Here is a 17,122-nt window from a genome sequence, read left to right on the forward strand (position 1 = left end):
TAATCTGACTAAGCTGTGCATGTAAACGCACTGAGTATTTCAGGGTCTGGTGTACTTGTCAGCAAATAGTGCAGAAAGATGTACAGTGAACAATCAAGATTGGATGTGGCATTCTTGGGTAAAGAAAAACAAAAGGTAGGGGAGAAGTTTCAGGAAAGCAAGTGCCGGTGGAGAATGGTAGCAAACAGCAAGTACCAAATACTAAAGTTTGCTGTTTCTTGAAGAAACTCTGCATGACATTTGTAGCAGTAAGGGAAAATTTCAAACTGCCGGATTTCAAAAGAGTTTCATAATGTCCCACCTGTCTGGGGAAAGGACAAATCAGGCCCTTTCCTCAAAAAGGGTTTACTGACTTAACAAAGGGTGATGAAATTTTAAACTTAATTTTGAGTTGAAAAAATCTCTTGAAAAAACACAATTTGACCTAATTGGCCTAATGACAGAAAGTAATTCTGAAAAGAAGCCAAGTCTGACCCTTCAACACTCAGATCACTTAATATGTATCTTAAAGCAACATTTTGTGACTTTTTTTACCTTAAAACAACTGCTTCAGAATCATGCTGATGGTTCAGTGTCTTGTAACAGGGTGAATGGTATCTCTTGTTTCACTTGTTTCTGCACTATGTTACTTCAGTGAGAGGGAAGGACCACAGCGTTACATACGTGTTTACTTCAACATACATGTTTTCGACACGTAACATTGTGATGATGTAATGAGATTTGTCTTTTTGACCTATAGCCTAATTTTCCATGTGACATCAACAAGACAAACACAACAGATGTATTTTCTTGGTTAGTAAGAAGCAAAATGACAACCTGCAACACTCTCTAAGATCACCTAATATGTCTTCTAATGTGGACGATCGTTCTAGGTACTGCCAATAATATGACGGTGTTATATATAGGGCTGCACGATATATCGTTTGAGCATCACCATCTCGATGTAGTGTGTGCAATAGTCACATCACAGAGCCTGCGATGTAGGACGCAAATGAACTCATCTAATTTCAAGGGTACCTGACACACACTGAGCATGCAGAGTCTGCATGCACAGCTATCCACCAATCACATTATTTCTCAATCACTGTGCCAAAGCAGACCACGCCCCTGCACATGGAGTGAGTCGCTGGTAACAACATTGTAAAATGAGCAATGAACAAGAGAAAATCGCGAAAACAAAGACTTGGTGCCAAAAAGAAAAGCAACGTCAGTTATCTGGAATTATTTCGGCTACAAGAAGGATGATATTGACCGAACACGTGTTCTGTGTCAACAGTGCCTTGCATCTGTTGCCACAATGAGAGGTAACACAACTAATTTGTTTGACCATTTACGTCGGTACCACACAGCAGAGTCCTGCACAGGTCTTATTTTGAAAACCTGCCCGTACATGCCATACTTTAAACTGCTTCCGACCAGTTTTCTGACAGTAGCACAAAATACATTTCGCACCCGAGCTGACCCGTTATAAATTGTTACCAATGCCTGACCCGCACCCGAAGGAAAATTATATGGACGTAATTTTTATAAATGAAAGTAAGCCAGCTGGGGAATGGAAGTTCTGGGAGGGCTTTCCTTTCCTGTAAATTCCTGTATTATTTCATATCGCAATATATATCGCAGGGTTAAAAAAAATTGCAATGTCAGTTTTTTCCAATACCGTGCAGCCCTAGTTATATACGTATATAATCGTATAGTTTCTGTCCTTCTGAAGAGCACAACTGTTAAGAAATGATTGGACGAGATCTAGTTCAGACTCAAGCAAAAGTTTAACACAGCTACCTTTTTAGCTTTATGTTCAGCCCACTGTTTACGCATAACTGTATGCTATATATTAAATCATGGTTTTACCTATGTTAACAGCCTCCCCTGTTAACATGACTCCTATTCTATCAAGTGAATTTCACAACCTTATTAGGCGTTGAAGATCCATCTTGAAGATCAACGCACACATGTGATCTTAAGTTGCCTGCTACATCAGTATCACCTGCTCCAAGTATCAGATGTCATGTGATACTATAAGATAAGCTGATCTAAAGCACAGTGTAGTACAGGTGACTAGGCAGGCAACAACAACCCAACAAGTGTACCGTATCTGTAAGGCATTAGGTTACCCGACATCATGTACAGGAGGCAAACAGAAGAGCAGCACTGAATAAATGCCAGGAGAGCCCAGCACAGAGGAAATCTCACATCTGAGGAAATGTTGGAGAAGAACTCAAAGAGACGAGCCTAACTTTTTGGAATTCACAATGTAATGTGATAATATTCATCTATACAGATTTCCTTAAGAATTAAAAGAATAAAAAATGTGAGGCATAAAATCACATGCAAGACTTTTTTTGATAGGTGAAATCTGGACTCAGGTGTTGTCACCAAAGATGCAAAGAGGAGAAGCTAAGTAGTGTTAACTCAGTCTGACTAAAACTCAGAAGAACATTTGATCTCAGGACAAGAAATATGTGTAAAAAATAACTTCAAATATAACATTGGAAGGATTTTGGAAAGAACGACAACAATTTAGTCAGCTTTCGACTTTCAAGCTTATCTGGTTTGTATCAGCAAAGGTCATATTCAGTCTTCAGCAGAACGAGTAGCCTACGCAACTCTCTCATCCTCTATCTCAGGGGCAAAGTGTGCGGTTTTACTATGGCGTTTTTGTTTACATGAGTCAGAAGACGTACAGCACACAGCGTATAGACACACACCCACTATGTCCTTTGAAGCAGGGAAGATAGCAATTGCTGTCTGCTTCCTGGCTGTTATGATTTTTTTCATCCAGCTGTGTACCCAGAAGAAAAGCAGATGGATCAGAAAAAGGACTGACCGGAAAACCAAATGGAAGAGTAGCAAGTGTGCACCATGAGCCATTTGGAAAGATGCAGGAAAATTCTTTGCGCTAAACTAAGTTGGATGGTACTCCTTCCTAGTATTATTATTTTGTCAAAGTCAGGAGCCTGGACAGACATGGAACTCAAGTGGAGGGCTTTTCCACTGGATCTTTTGGCTGTGTTGATTTCATTTCCATTACCAGATTAAACATGCCAAGTTGTATCGAGTTGTGCCCAAGTCGAACCATCTCTGGAGTTGGGTCAATGTATGCCCAACCGCCTCCAATCAAGTTTGTCAACCCATTTAAGTTTTTCCGCTAGAGCACAAGCAAAAGCGTGACAACAGCCTGAAACTCCACTGTGACAGCACAGAACAATACTGAACAGGGACAAAGAGGTTCCTGCTTTAAATTTAATTCAATCATTGACTAAAGTCGAGTACGTCACCGGTTCAAGACACATCTTCAAGCTGGTAGTCCTGATGTGATGAAAATGCAAATTAAGTGCCCTACTGCACTGGGCTGATGCGCTGACTCAAGACAAGCAAGCACGTGTATGGAAAAGGGCTTGTGGTTTTATCATACAAACAGAATGGTTTAAAGTTGCTGATCTTCGAGAGGTGAAGGGTTGTTCAAAATTGAAAATCTGATTTCAGCTTCAAACACATATTGTAAAGAAGTTTGGCAATTTGGGTTGGGAGACCCCCCCAAAAAAGAATGAAAAAGGCATAGAGGTCTGAAAGGCTGCACCCACAATAGATAGGGATGAGTTACAGTGAGAAAACTCGGAGGCTCTAGCAGGGAAATCATCTCTCAGGGCGCTCTGAGGCTGCAGGTGTGTCCTCGTTTTAAGAGAAAAGCGTCAGAAGACACTAAAGGGTCCCAGCAGACCTTCCACACCATCAGATTTATTGCACCTCTTAGTTGACCTAGGATTGCTTTAGCATCCTCCAGAAAGAGATGCAGGAAGGCCAAGAATACAGATGGATGACTAGATTGACTACAACATTTTGATATTTTTATTACGTCTTCACCTTTCAAAACATCTGAGCTGTTTTAATTGAAAATATCACGAGAAGAGAATCTGCTTTTAGTCATTATTTTTCTTTTTCTTTTCTTTTTTACACACTACACAGACAGTGTTTTGTCAATTTTTTGTCCACAGGCAAGTTTTGCATTTTGCACACATAGTTAAGAGTCAGTGTGACGCACAAGAAATGAGCCATAGTCTGATCTATTCATCTAACTTAACCTATTGTGATCACAGTATGAATAGATGGTTTCCATAATACAGTACTTTATCTTTGTTTGGGTACATTGTGTTGCAGATGATATTGTTGCTTGCTTGCTTGAGAATTGAGATTGTCAGCACCTTCTGTTATAGCAGTTACGGAAAGCATTGTTAAAGAAAAAAAAAAGGAACTTAACCTGCCACAACAGAAGTTTGAGACGTCATTTGCTGCAAGATGGTTATCAGTGCAGAGGATGACAGAAAGGATTCTCAAGCCCATCCCGGACTGACCTGCATATCTGTCATCAAAGCATTCTTATAACCAGGGAGTTTGCAGATTCAAATTCACTGCAGGAATGTTTCACAGACACATTTCAAAAAGTGAATAGTCCTCTCTGGATAAAAATCAATTCAGGTGTGCTGGTTGGGTATGACTTAAGGCTGGCCGGTAGACACCTGCATAAATCAAAGCAAGACTGTGTAACTTCAGAAAGGTTATAGTGTCTTCTAAATAAAAAGTTAAAATTAGAAGCAACAAAACATGCTCTTTCTCAAGACAATGCATTCAGGGGTTTTGCTGCTACAGGTTTACAGCTTATATTAGCACACCTAAGATAGTTATTGTGGTGTAACAGATGGAGTCGGTCAGTTAATTTTATGGCTCTTCTCTGCTTGTGCAACTGTTTCTTCATTGTGTCATATAGCACTATTCTGTAATTGCCATTCATGGCAACAGCAGCAGCTGATATTGGTTCTCAACATTTTGAAGTCCCAATGAAAGAACCAATGATTTAGAGTTACATCTAAATTTAACTCTAAATCATTTTCTTAACTGTTTTTCTTTTAATATCCAGCCAGTGACTCCATGCACTTACTGGATATTGACAAAAAAACAGTCAAGAAAAATCCTTTTGTAAAGCCACTTCATCAAAGTTTACTAGGGATGCACAATATTTAGCTGTGCAATAACTTATCGGCCTGATATCAGGATGTGTAAATATACTGTACTGAACATATCATGTTTGTAATCTTATTTTGGTATAGTTATAGAATAGGTTTACATACTTAATGCTCAAAAAACACATGACTTTTATCCTGCTGTCCAGTACTGCAGCACTGTATTCAACCTCTTTCTCCAATGCTCTGGTTTAGCTCCTGTCTTTTTAAATACCCGGTCTCCCCCAATTAGTCAGCTCGCACACGCCTGACCCAGCACTGCTAACAATAACAGAGCAGCTGTTCTAAATTGATTCTTACATGCCAAACTAGCGTCATTTGCATCCACTATGCAAATATGTGACATGGTGATGTAGTGTGATGTCACAAAGTCACAGAATTAAAGACAAGACTACTGACAAAGCGTTTCAGGAGCAGTGTTTTCTGTAGGAGAGAGGAGCTTCTGTTGGTGCTGATCTTTTTAAATTTCAAGATCTCTTACAGGTGCAAGAACCTGAACTGAATGCAGGGACAAGACAAAAAAGCACAATAGGTCTCCTTTAACAAGTGGAGCATCTAAACACTCCAATACAGTAGATGGCAGTCTGCACCTTTACAGTTTGTTTGTTATCTATCAATAAATACAGAGAAGATGAAGAACAACACCAACACGAAAAACAACAAGTGCCACATGCTATTAATGCATGCATGATGTCAATCTGCTGCACCTGGGTAGAGCCAGCAGTGGACTAGGAGGCCCACGAGCTACAAACAACTATGAAAAGCAGTGGGCTAAGAAACCAAACTAAGTGACATCTTCCTTTTGTCTGTCCGTCTGATCCATTGGATCCATTTCAGTACTCTGGACAGCATTGCAACTATGCACACATATCTTGAATTAACCATCATTTCACAGGACAAACACCCTCTTACTTGTTATGTTTACGGTGACCATATGCCAAAATATTTACTAAAAAGCATGAACCAAAAGCCAGTGTAACTTGCGCTTCATGCACAAAACTCACAATGCTTCAGGCCTCAAAATCTGAAAACAAGCGATTTTGGGGGAAATAAAACGACAGGACAGATAACATTAAACATTACACAAAATATATTTTGATAGTGAGAAAGGAGTTGCCGGATCCTATCAAATAGCTGCTGGTCCCCATCTGGGTGGTCCCAGATCTTTATCGGATAGGACCCTGACTAAATTAAGCTGGGCTGTTGATCATTAACTGGCCCTCTCATATACTAAAAGGAAACAACAACAAAATGACACATCTTCTGTTAAGTCCTTGTGACTAAGCAAAAAAGTGAAGATAAAATGCATGAATGACAAGGCGTTTGGCACTGCAAAGAAATGTGTAGCTCAACAGAAGACAGAAATCTCAAACTGTCAGCATTGACTCACACATGTAGAGTGAGTCAATCTAAGGTCAACCCTAGTACGTCAATGATGAACTTTTTCCCACAATGGTGTGTTTCATGCTTTAACAGCCTGCAACTTTTTCATTGTACTCAACACCAAAACTCAGCAGGCAGCTGCCCATGTTGGCAAAATATAGCCTGCACAACATGAAAAACAGATGAAACCGTATTTGAACCTGACTGACAACGTCCATCTTTCCATTTCTCCTCTCTTCTAATTTCACCGTGTGCTCTCTTTAAAACCAGAAATACCAGAAAAATGTGAAAAACATCTTATGAACTGTTAGAAGGTAGATCTCAGTTACTAAAGAGTCTATGTAAGACACAAATATTTAAAATATCTATTCATTAGCATAGTTCAGCTTCTGAAAAGTGATACAAGCAATAAATTACTCCCGTTTGAATTACAAACTGCAAACCAACCAGCCACAAGATGAGCTCCTAATCGAGTCAAATGAGACGAGGAATGTGGCCTTTTACAACTTGTAGGAAGACAATTTTACAACAAAACATATTCTGCGGAAAGAGATTACATCCCCGCTTGACTTTGGCCCTACACTTACTGGAAACCATTGTGTAAATCATGCCCCTATAAATAGTTGCAGACAGGCTGCAGTGCAGGGCTATGTATGCAGGTTACATTTTATCTGTGCTGAAATTTTCTGTTGACCTGGAACACAGCAATTCATTGCTGTCACAAGAGATTGGCAAGAATATAGGCATGTATGACCTTTGGAGAGTGGTGGCAGAGAGCCCAAGTGTAAATACTCTGAATAGTACTTCTCAAAGTCCTTTCTGCTGACATTGATTTGCTGATCTGCAGGTTCATATAAATATCCCAGGTTTACCCAGCGTTAACACAAGTAATTATTAAAAGCACCGTTGACCTTGTGACGCACAGAATGTACAATCAGAGCCTGACGAGGGCTTCATATGTCATCGAAAGCATTTAGACAGCTGTTTATTAAGTTACAATAAGTAACCGGATCTGCCTCTGACTGTTCGGCCCCGTCTTGTTTTTCTTTTCTTACGGCCGTATTTCTCTCTACCTTTATCAGCCCAAAGGTTAGCTCCCAACAAGCCGTTTAAATCAACTATTATCAAAGACTCAATATATGCCAAAGGACAAAGGTGATCTTAGCGGCAATGATTTATGTTGAAACTACATCCTGCACACATGGAGGTCAGAGCTGTAAAGATAAGTCGATTAATCAATTATTAGTCCAAGGGAAAATTAATTGTCAACTATGTTCATAGTTAAGTAATCATTAAATTCATTTTTCAATCAAAGGTGTCAAACATTTGCTGGTTTCATCACCTACAATATGAGGATTTGCTGCTTTTAATAGTAATACTAGTTCATCTTGTGAGTAAATTAAGAGTCTTTGGACAAAATAAGCGACTTGAAGACAACACTTTGGGCTCTGGGAAACCGTGACGAGCACTTTTTTCAATTCTTTTGATGTTTTTTAGACTTCCTCAGCCATTCCATGCTTAAGACTCACACGGCCCTATCTGTAATTGAAACACTCATCTGATCAACACAATCAAAAATCTGATTAATGCAAGAGACTAAGATGTGTCATTGGCAAGATATACATTTTCTAATATTGCATCGAGGTCTGTTCCTCGGTCAAATAAGGTTGTCGTCTTGTAAGAATTAGGTTTCCTGCAATTCCATCCAGTGGGACACACACACATCAAAAAAACATTTAATGGTAATTTCAAACTTAATGACAAAATTGATAATTCTAAACGTTTTATCTATTTACTGTTAATTATGTCTCATGGCCCACCTGTACAGCTTCATGGCCTACACTCTGGGAATTACTGGACTACATGATTATCAAACAACAGTGAAATAATCTCCCCATTAAAAGGTAACAGAAATAATCCTTAGTTGCAGAGTGTGGTGTAATATAATCTTTTGGTTGCTTGGCTTTTTGTTTGTTAACAATCTTTCTTCACAAACATTCAACAGGTATGAAAAAAAAACTGTGATGGGATGTGATCCTTCAGCGATCTGATTTACTGTTTTTGTACAACACTCAATACTAATCATCACTGATAACTAGTACATCTGTAGTTAAATAATACAGTTAATTAGGTATAGTTAATAGCTTTAGTTAATACTATTTCACTGTTAACACTGTTAACCTTTTCTTATGAAACTATTTATTGTGAAGTTGCAACTGATGTTCATAATACACTGTAAATGGTTAATAAATACTGTGTGGTTTATCTATAAAAATTATTAGGAACACCAGTATAAAGAGGTAACTAATGTTGATAAACCATTACAATTGTTTAATTAATGGTTTATAAAGCAATTGTTTGTAAACATATTAATAGCAACTAGCCAATGTTTAGTAATTATAAATCAACTATATATTAATGATGTTATCATAAAGAGTCATCCCCCAAACTCTCAAAACTCTAATGCAATGTTTATACCCACAAAAACATTTTTAAAAAATCATCATTCATTTCAGTGGGTCTGGCACAAACACACAGCTTAGTCAGGTGAAAACTTTGAACCTGGCTCAAGCTTTACACAAAACAATGCCAGACGACGTCATACAGCAACACAACAAATTCTCAAATCAAATGCACAAGTGCACATTCCAGGCAGATTTACTTGTTATGCGTACAGCATAGTTCCAGTGTGTACGTCACAATATTATATCACATCACAGCTTTATCACCTCCTGTCGTCTGGTGTTTTGGCATCTGATAGGCCTTCAGTATGTTAACATGGAGCCAGTATGATAAGAGTGAGGCTACAATCTGTTAGATGAATAGGAGGGTGATTTGGTGTGACATTTCACTTGACGTTCAAAGCTTTGGAAACCTTAACTGGCAGCTGTTTGTTTTATTGGAAAAGGCAGGCAGGAACTTTTTGCAAATGAAGTGAGGATACACGTAACATTTACATTTAATTCAGGGCTGAAATGATTTGTTGATTAACCAAACATTTTTAAAATGTATTGTTTACATAATTGATCAAGTAAAAATGACACTCCCTCCAACTTCTTTAAGAATAAAGTACACTTCAATTTATTTTCACAATCAATGTAAATTATAAGACTACATTATGTCACAGAAAAATAGAGACACTTTGTTGTTATTGCAATCTTAATAAGGTCCGGTTTTCTTGTTTATAACATTTTGCATTTGTAGTTTGTAATTTGCTGTAATCCTTTTATTCTAAGTGGTTGCAAGTCTTCCTTTGTCCCACACGAAAACAACAAAAACAGACAATTCTAAATGAAACCATATCAATTAGACAGAAATATACAATATAAGCCAAATTTTAGGTTCAGAAAATACGTGAAATGCGTCTACACATGAAACAATAAATAGCAGCGACATATAATGAAAACAAAACTTTTTACAAACAGCAATAACAAATGAACACTTATGTGAGATTGATCAGATTTTGTTTAAGCCTTGGACATTCTGTAAACAAACAGTCCATAGTTCCAGCATATTCTAAAGTAGACTGCTTCTCTCTATCAAACTGCAAACATGTGATGTATGCCCTTCACACGCAACCTCTTTTGACCACTGTGTTGCCCAACACCATGCTATAGTTTGGAGGCTGGAAGGCCTGAGTACAACAGGAAGGTTATACCTGATATGGACATGAGAGCTAGATGAGGGAGGCTCGAAGCCTTGTAAGGGAACATCTGGTATTATCATGGAATCAGTGCAGGCTCCTCTCATAAACACAACCTAACGCCTGAGCCCTGGAGCTCTGGCCAATAACAAGCATGTGAACACAAACGCCATCCATCAGAGCCGAGCGGTGGGAGGAGGAGTTAACAGGGGAGTAGAGACAGACACAAAGAACAGTGAGTAAAAAGACACCACAACAGAAATTGTGTGTTAAGTAAATCATTTACAAGCAAGGGACTATCGCCGGCTGTAGGCCTGCTTCTCATTTCTACTTTACACAGCACATTCGCAAAGCTGACATTAAAGCTGAGGTGGCGAGAGGGTTACATTTAAAAAAAAAAAAAATAGCTTAAGAAGCTTACAGTTGTACACTTGTCAGGATGAATACGTAACGGGCAACTCCGACGCGCCTCAACATCTGTCAGTCGAGCTGTTGTTTAAGTTATTTGAGATCTCACTTAAATAATTTATGGTTATACAAGATGGGAATAATTTAACCAATTCAAAACACTCTTCCAGGCAAATTCATAGTGAGAGTGTGTTTGTGTGCTCCATAGCAACAAAGGGCATGTTACAGCGTGACCTTTCCTGCTCTCCTGATCGGGATGTGAAGGCCTGGGTTGGATCACGGAGGTAAAGGTCAGCATCATACAGGACTCCTACATGTACTTTTTCAAAAGGCCTCAGCTAACAGCTTTTTTTTTGTCTGCTCAGTCTCTTTGGAAATTATTTTTATGAGGTTTCGTAGCCTTTAGAAACGTTGCAAAAAGGTATGACATCATAAATTAAGTCTGTCTGATTATCTGAAAACATTAAAAAGGTATTTTCATCAATACACTCAGACAAACAAAAAATGTGAGTATGTTTTGGTTGACATTTATTTATTTATTTATTTATCTAAGTCACATATTTACTGTATTTACAGTACGGTTCAATTCGTTCAGTTCTCTTCTCTCACCAACTTGTTTAACGCAGCAGCAGAAAAACTTTTTCACCCAAGAAGCTCAGACTAAAACCTCTATGCACTACCTGCCTAATGGCGGACTAACAAAAAAAGCAACTAGCTGGATCAGAGCATGAAAATCAGTATGCAGCAACCTGAATGTGCAGTCCTTTTCCTAAAAACTGATGGATACCAAACCAGAGATTAATAATAACGTGAATATTGGATACACATACCTCATGCACGCACTAATCATAGATGAGATTTGGGACGTATCCACTGGTAAATCAGAAACTCTGCTTTCGGGTTTGGCTCCCTCTTCACCACAATGGTCTGGTGCAACACCCGCGTTACTGCTGACGACACATCTTATCGCCTGTCCATCTCACGTTCTTTTTTAACATTACTCATGAACAAGAACCTGAGATACTTAAAATGCCACGTTTGGGATATAAACTCATCCCTAATCCACTGTGTTCCGTGAGAGAGCAATGGCCTCAGACTTGGAGCAGCTGACTCTCATCCCAGCTGCTTCACAGACTACCCCAGGACCAACGAAGCCAACACAACCACATCATCTGCAAAAAAGCAGAGGTACAATTCTGAGGTTCCCAAACCGGACTCCCTTCTAAGCCTGACTGTACCTTGACATCCTGTCCATGATGTCCCAAACAAGATCAGATACAACTGACAACCTTGGCAGAGTCCAACAACCACCTGAAACATGATTGACTTTGTTGCTCCACAACAACAAAAGTCACACTTTCCTCTCTACCTTTATAATCCGATTTAAATTATTGCCTCAACAAAATTCAAATTTAAATATAACAGTAATTAGCACAAAAAGCATTTCAGGAAAGGCTATTTGAGGGATGACCTTCACAACAGGATGCAGAAATCACATGACCCTATTTCATCAACTGAGCACAGGATATGTCATGTATTTGTAGATATTTCTGCTACTGATGCATTCTACAAACATGAATCCCTGAAACGTCACTGCTGATTCAAGTGAATAAAATACACCCAACATGTAGATGCGGCTGCAACTGATGACTGAGTGATACATGTTCACTTTCTCACATTATCCAGTTAACAGTTTAAACACACCATCACCAGGCAGGAAAGGTGGCCCCTCAGAGTGACTGGGGTCTTAGGTTTCTTTCCCATCACTATCCCACCTTAGGAACGAGCAGACTCAGCAGGCAGTGGTGACAGTGCGGGTCAGAACACAATGCCGGAACCACCAGAGATCAGCATTTTACAACTGTAAGTATAAACTTGGAGCTCAACGAGCTCTGCCTACATCACCTGAGACAGATGCCACACAGCATAAATACTGGAACACTGGCTGACTGTCAGATGAGTCAACAAACAAACCTGAGGTGGGTTTACTAAACAGAGTTAAAGGGAGCAAAGGTGAGGCCTACATGCACCCAGTATACCAAGATTTGTGTAGTATACAGCCCATATTTTGGCAGAACTTTAAATTTCTAGGTACGTGGATGTTGTGGAAATGCTGAAAAATGCATGCTTGTTCATAAATAAAGTAAATAAAGTTTAAAACGTAACAAAACAAATCTCAGTCACTGCTAAAAAGGGATTGCTAAGTTCTAACTCTAATTGCTAAGTTTCTAACTCTAACTCTAACTCTAAAGAGTTAGAAAATGTACATTTGTTTAGACTAAAGACAGATCATGTTCCTTTAGACCAGAGGTCTTGGAGAGCCAAGTGTTGTATTGTTAAGATGCAAAATGGTACAATACGAAAGGCCAGAGAGACAGGAGAGAAAGAAAATCAGAGCAAACCATTTTATAATTCTGCTCTTAATTGCTCTCTCTGCTGTGATCAACTTTTGCTGTTCCTTCATTTTTTTATGGATCCAAGATTCTTTCATTGACTGACTTCCTGAAAATGTATAACTCTGCCTATTGTGTTCAGATTACAAAAAAAATCATAATCCTGGAATTCCTAGCCCGACTCAAAACACATTTTACCTTACAGTACCTTATATTATTAGTTTTTATTTTTTGCTAGAAACATCTGGTGGGCCAAATCGTACCTTATTGTGGGCAAACTTAAAAAACGTAATTTTATTTATTTGTTTTTCAGAAATCCAAACTGTCGTTTTTTGTTTTTTTTTTACATAATGAACCTGCCATACCGGATCCCATAAGATGTATCCATTATCTACAATAACATTGTGATTATAATATCAACTTAAATACACCAAATAAACATTTCAGTGCAGTTGCTCCTTGATGATTTCTTTTGGTGACCTCTGTGTCACACAGTCCATGGCACAGTGTGTTCCTCTAATTGCTCTGCTGCCCCATAACAAGCTCACAGTTACCTTCTCTGCAATATCTGGATGGGCTGCCTATTAACATGTCCAAAACATGATAAATGATCTTCATTGTACACACAGCTTAACGGACTACCTCTCTGGTATTTTTAGCCTTTGGTGGGGCGGGACAGTTTTAGCAATCTTTGCTTTCAACAAACACTTAAAGGTCATTTACCATGTTGATGCTGCATCTGGTGCATAAGATCAAGCAATACTGAATTAACAGGTGAAACATATTATGATTATGAGCATGTCTTTCGGGCATACTGGGATTAATTGGTTTCTGTTCCCCAATTTGACATTTTCAATGTGAAGACAAAAGGCAAATTATACAAAATTGTACACTTTTGTTGTTTTATTGGGGCAATATTGCAGTTTTCTTCCAGTTGTGTGCGCCTTACTTTTAACTATAATTGCATAAGAGCACCAATAGTGGTGAAATGATGTAATTATTAAATTACCTTAATATTAAGCATAATAATGGGGATTTAGACAGCCTTTTGTAAATTTCGACTCTGCATCTGGAGTCTCATTTTGTTGGTAACCTCTTGTCATTGGAGGGTTTGTGGTCATTGGCACTGAGAAAGGCAAAGCGAGACAAAGGAAGATAAGAGAAACGGAACAACTGTTAGAGCTCAAAGCAAAATTTTTTTTAATCTTGATTTGCTTTAAAGTCTGTTTTTTGCTACTTGTACAAACAGCCGACCTGATGGGTCTGAGTTTTTAGATCACTTAGCAACTGAAACACAAAACTTTCTATATGATCACTATGCCTGGTAGAGTTCACCCCATGACGCAAATCCTGCATCTTTAATCCATGCCTACCCCCAGCCAACTACTGTTGTCTACAGCCGAGCACCCAGCGCCTAATGCCCCATGTCTATGGTACCATGCCAGGGTGCCTGCTGTTGATATGTGGCATCAAGTCCACTGTTGATCCAGTTGATCCTTTGATACAGGGTCGGGACAGATAAGGACAAAGGAGGGTCACACTGCAGCAGGCAATCCAGTGTATGGCAGAATGTATCATTATAAGCAAGGCAAGTTTTCAAATCTTTTGTACTGTATTCATATGGTGTCTCTTTATGAATAAAGGAATCATCACTTCGTAGGACAGCATAAAATGTGCCCATGATGCTGAGGGGGATTCAATGGCCCTTTTCGAACCTGGTATTAAAATCCATCCTGTGGGATCTGATCACAGGTGGACAGCTCTAAATCCATCAGTTCACACCTGCATCTCGAGTGACCAATTTTGATCCAGTCTCCCTTACAGGCTCTAAAGACACACCACTGGTACAATCTACAAAAAGAAAGCAATATCTTCATGTATAACATTCGCTGAATTTACAAGGAGGCCATAACAATTAAGACTTCTTCAAAGACGGCATTTCACAGAGTTTCTCCAAACTCAACAACTCACAAAATTGAGCCATATTTTAGAGGGACTCCAGGGTGTTTCTCCACAGGCGATGAAGTTGACTATATTGTAATTGTTTACTGTATTTGTAAATTTGGCATGTTTACACTGAATAAAATTGTGTCTTCTTTCATAAGTTCAATGTAAAAGGTTAAATCAGTGGAAATAGTGTGTTCAAACACCTGCTAAATGTTGGCATGTACGACACACTTTAGGCACAGAAGCAGACAGTTGGTACAGCAACGCTGCAACAAACTGAGACTTTGTTACAATAAAATAATCATGTTAACAATAATGTGGTGCATTTTATACTAAATTGGAACAAATCATTTTCGTAGAGCGAATAATTTTACCACCATCTGGGGATGTGGTTACTTGTTCAATGGTTAGATAAGCTGTAACAGACACACATATTTGCTGCAAACATGGGCAGGTAAAGAGTGGCTAAACATGCAATTTACATTTCAGTAAATCAGCTCAAAATCAGACAGCGTGTAATTCACTCTGCCAGTTGTTATAGTTTCTTCATGATTTGTGGAAGACATCAATTAAATTGACAGTCATTCAATGTAGCCTAAGATCGTCTCTAAATGTTATCTGAGTGATCAGATCTAAAGTGTACCCTCAGACCATCCAGGGAATGCTCACACCTGTACTTCGAGCTGCTCGCTTGCGATCTGATCACTTGGGATGCAAGTGAACAACAGGTCTGAACAGAGTCTTGCTGATTGACATTTCCACCATTCTCACTGTTCCAACTTGTCATCTGTTTGAAGGAAAGTCTCTTTGGTCACTAAACATCTGCCCATCAGGCCTTAATCCCCGAATATCACTCTTACGAGACACGTCAAAGGTCTACGCAGGGGAAACCACAACAGTTTTGGGTGGGCCACAGTCCTGACTGTATCTAAGCAGCACAGTGTGTATTCGCTGCAGAGGGGGTGTGCGATTGAAATACTGCGCTCTCCGCTCACTCGCTCTGCCATCAGTAAGCCCCATACTGCAAACACCGATCTCTGCCCATAGACTAACCAGTCTGTGCTAGCGCTGGTTTATCTCCAGCAGCAGTAATACCTTACATCACAGTCCTCAGAGCACAGATGACTGTCTTCTACTGTATATAGGCTGGTAAATTACTGCGTCATTGCTCTCAAACTTTCCTCACATAAAAAACAAAGATACCTCTTTATTTCAAGCAAGTGCAAGTAAAGTAATAAGTCTTAATAATCTGACCTTTAGTGAGTTGTGGAGAGAAGAAATAAATATCATTTCAACCTGAAATGTAGATAAGCTAACAGGTCCAATTTCGTGTGCTGTCACAGGAGAGGGAAAGGCAGGGGGTGGTTGAGGGGTGTAGGGGTGGAATGAGAGAGGATGATACAGGTCCCCAGGAATTGATTACACTGAACAATGGCGAGCAGATCAAGAACAACCTCTGCCGAATGGGGGAGATATCACGCGGGAGCTCAGAGTCAGAGACTTTCATCGGACACAAAATCTATCTACAAAATCTCACTTACATTATGTGAGGGGAAGAGGAGGAGGGGGAGTGGGGGGTGTCTGGCATTTGAGCCTGTGCTTGTGTGTTGGGGGAGGGGAGGATAGGGGTTAAAGTGAGAAAGAAAAGGAGACAGCGACAGACTAAAAGAAAAAGTGAAGAAAAGGGGGTGGGGATTGGCCGGGAGCAGTTTCTCAAAAAAAAAAAAAAAAAAAAATGCATAAACTTCATCATTCCACTTTGAAAGATTTACTTTTACCATAAGTCACTCTGAATAAATTGTGCACAGTTATTGGAAATGGCGATCCTGTTGGTCGAAGTTAGGGTTGTCGTTGCAGTGACTAATAGTACTTCTTTCTCAGTTTTGCCCTTTTCAGTGGGATCTGCCTTCAGCTGCTAAACACACACAAGCCCTCCTCTGTAGCTGCGGCTGACGTCAACCGTCACTTAGCAACAGCCTTTTGGTGTAAAAGCAGCAGTGCTGACACCGTTTTCAAAAGAGGCGCACCGAGAGAGAGACAGAAAGAAATTCAGAGAGAATGAGAAACAGAGATACAGAGAATGAAATGAGCGAGAAAGAAAAAGTAGAGGAAGAAAGTGAGTAAAAATTTCAGTGAGACTGCTGTGTAATGTTTCGATGGGAAAAGCAATGTAAAACATTTTTTTTTAAATGTAAGAATTTCCAGTGCAACAAAAAGCTGAATAACTCCAGTCTGACCATTTCTTCAGATTTCCACGTAAAACTTTAAGAATATTGAAGGAAAAGATGATGTTATATCAATAAAGCCGTCTGGAGACTATTAACAGTCAG

The 17,122-nt window shown here is 39.2% G+C and overlaps 1 protein-coding gene and 1 long non-coding RNA gene across 4 annotated transcripts in view; one reads left to right on the forward strand and one right to left on the reverse strand.

The window, feature by feature from the left end:
• pde3b (phosphodiesterase 3B) overlaps window positions 1–17,122 on the reverse strand; it is a 50,923-nt gene that overhangs the window by 21,841 nt on the left and 11,960 nt on the right. The gene's annotated exons all lie outside the window — the stretch shown is intronic.
• On the forward strand, window positions 10,172–14,437 carry LOC115579995 (uncharacterized). Its single transcript, XR_003983779.1, has 4 exons — window positions 10,172–10,279; window positions 10,661–10,736; window positions 12,233–12,315; window positions 14,353–14,437. It is a non-coding gene; the product is annotated as an uncharacterized LOC115579995 (long non-coding RNA).

The sequence above is a fragment of the Sparus aurata genome, chromosome 4 (assembly GCF_900880675.1).
Source record: "Sparus aurata chromosome 4, fSpaAur1.1, whole genome shotgun sequence".
Lineage (NCBI taxonomy): Eukaryota > Metazoa > Chordata > Actinopteri > Spariformes > Sparidae > Sparus > Sparus aurata.